Source organism: Sinocyclocheilus grahami, unplaced genomic scaffold (genome assembly GCF_001515645.1).
Source record: "Sinocyclocheilus grahami isolate Dianchi unplaced genomic scaffold, SAMN03320097.WGS_v1.1 scaffold1119.1, whole genome shotgun sequence".
Taxonomy (NCBI): Eukaryota; Metazoa; Chordata; class Actinopteri; order Cypriniformes; family Cyprinidae; genus Sinocyclocheilus; species Sinocyclocheilus grahami.
In genome coordinates this window covers 334,679-337,630 of record NW_015506298.1, presented here as the reverse complement: position 1 = coordinate 337,630, position 2,952 = coordinate 334,679, and positions in this window count along the sequence as shown.

Below are 2,952 nucleotides of genomic sequence, written 5' to 3'. Positions count from 1 at the left end.
ACTGTAAAACTGAAATGGCATACCACAGCAGCACAACGAATATGCATGAATATCTCAAAAGAAAACATCCCGGCGCTCTCCGACCTCAAAATGACGAGACGGCAGCGCAAGTATTTGAACTATTACAGTACGTTTTTACACAACACTAGAATACAGGCCATATAATGTGCTTAATACGGCTGCGTTCATACAGATTTATGTTTAATACGAGTAGAGAGGCGTGCGGCTGACATGACTCCCCAATATTTCGAACAGTTTCTAGAATCTGTTGTAACTCTTTGTGTATTCCAGTCCGTCAAGGCTGGTTAGGATAAACAGCAACAAATGGTTACTCCTCAGCATAATCTGACACAAGATGTATCAGTAAGATGGAACAGTACATTTTATAGGATCAGTCGCCTGCTGGAACAGAGGTGGCCTGTGACAGCAGCCCTTCCAGACCCTGAAGTCACACAGCGAGGGAAGCGCTACCTGAATAACTGGAACAAGCCCTAGAGCCCTTTGAGTGTGCTACTGTCTTCCTGAGTGCACAGGCAAATGTCACGGTTTCTGCTCTACCTCCACTGGTGAGGGGTCTGCAAAAGTCAGCACAGAACACAGCATTTGAGACCGCGGCTGTCAAGGCTTTTCAAGTTGCTGTAGCAGAAGAAATTGCTTCAGGATGGATGGTAGAGGCCACATTCAGAGATGACGCACATAATGTATGTGTTAATGCTGCTGCTCTAGACCCAAGGCTTCGAAAACTGAAGTTTCTGTCAGAACAAGAAAGCCTCAAAGTCAAAATTCAAGCTCTTGCACTGCAACAAAAAAAAAAAAAGGTGAGAGGGAGGAAATACAGCAACCTCATGTGGAACACGAGGAAGCAAATGCCATGAGAGAAGGCCAGTGTCTCTGCTGGACACTGCTTGGTTTTGATTCAGATGAGCACAGCAACACCGAGTTTCAACATCATCTTTATCATTGTCTTCCTCAAAGTAAAATGGTGAGGAATGAGATACTAATGTATTTTGGTGAACCACCTATCCGAAAGGATGAGAATCCACTCAATTGGTGGAAGGCAAATAAAGCCAGGTTCCTACCTTGGCAACACTTGTCTATTCCTGCAACATCCAGCCCATCTGAACGCCTCTTTCCAGCTGCCGGAAACATTGTGACTAAGAAAAGAGCAAGTCTGACTGCAGAAGCTAGACTTTTGTTGACCATTTTTGACCCAGAACTTGGGAAAAGTTCAATATTGAAATTGATGCTTTTTAAAAAAATTTTTTTTTTTTTGCTGATTTAATTTCCATTACTAATATATGCCTATTTTGTTTAAGGTGAATAATGCCCTTTTTGCACTATTTATGTTGGGCTGAATTTATGTTGGACTTGTTTTTTATGTGATTTGTTATATTTTTCTTGGCACTTTATTTTTAATGTTGGAAATTTTTTATGTTTGTTTAACTGAGAAAAATGTTTAAATAAAATGTTGACATTAATGGCAGATGTTAATAGTTATTACTCACTGGCAAATACACCGAGATTAATCAACTACCCGAAAAATAATCAAAAGACTAATCTGAAAAATAATTGTTAGATTATTCGAAAAAAATATATATATATTTTAATCGATTGCAAAAATAATTGATAGTTGCAGCCCTAGAGATAATCAGCATGCAGTGACTATCAAGCTTTGTCAGCTGGAGAAATGTCTTATTATTTTATAAGTAGGCTGGTATTTATGACATGTTATTTTTATAGCTTGTTGTACATTCAGGTCTGTTAATATGTTAGTTTGGCACTTTTGAGGATGAGTAAAAAAAAAAAAAAAAATCACAAATACAACAAATGTCAAGATAAAAAAAAAATCAAAGTTTTCGTTAGATACTGTTTTCATCTTTTTCTAATCAGAAGTACATATTGGGTTTAATGCTTCACAAAATAACTGTTTGGATTAGGCTACTTCTGTATTATTTTATATCTCTATTCCTGTAGACCTGGAGATTTTAATAAGAATCAAATGAGTGAGTTCAGCTTTGAGAATGAAAACCAACCTGTTTGTTCCTCAGGATCTTCATGTTTGACTCTGAATGTTTCTTCAATCCTCGTGTCTTCACTCTCCTCTTTAATAATCTCCATCTTTATAATAGTAATCTGGGTGCATCTCAATCAGCTCCCTAGTTCAGTAGTCAGCACACTGGTAAGATAAAGTCAGTCAGAGTGAGAGTTAATGGCATTAAGTCACCTGGTTAGCCAAAAACAAAACAAAAAAAACACTCAATACTAGCACTAAAAAATAAAAACAAATTACATTGAAAAGTTCATATTAAGTATTTATGTGTTTATATTTGGTATGTAATAATTTGTAGATCACATTTAATAGATTCCACATGAAAACATTTACAGTTGGTTTGTAAAAGTTGTTATTACTCATGTTTGTTGTTCTCGTTGCATTTACACTAGGGTGACCATATTTTAGTTTTCCAAAAAGAGGACGGGGGGTGGGGAGGGTTTTTTTTTTCTCGCTAAACAGTATATGTAGCAAGGTTTTTTTTGTGTTTATTTGCTTGTTTTGTTTTTATAATAAATAAAAATAAAACAAGTCAATAGAACAGAAAAAGAATAGAGAATGCTAGTGTTAAAGGCTCTTTTTTCTTCTTCTTTTTAAATAAAACATGTAGTTAGAATAGAAAGAGTGCAAATGTTAGATGGTCAAATTTCTTTAATAAAAAAAACAAGCAGATGAAATTAGAATTAGCATTATAATAAAGTGCTAGAGTTAGAGGGTCAAATGAAGATGAAAGAGATGTGTTTTCAGCTGTTTCTTGATAATGATTAAAGGGTTAGTTCACCCAAAAATGAAAATTAGCCCATAAATTACTCACCCTCAAGTCATCCTAGGTGTATATGACTTTCTTCTTTCATTTCATTCTTTCAGACGAATCCAGTAGGAGTTATATAAAAAATTGTCTT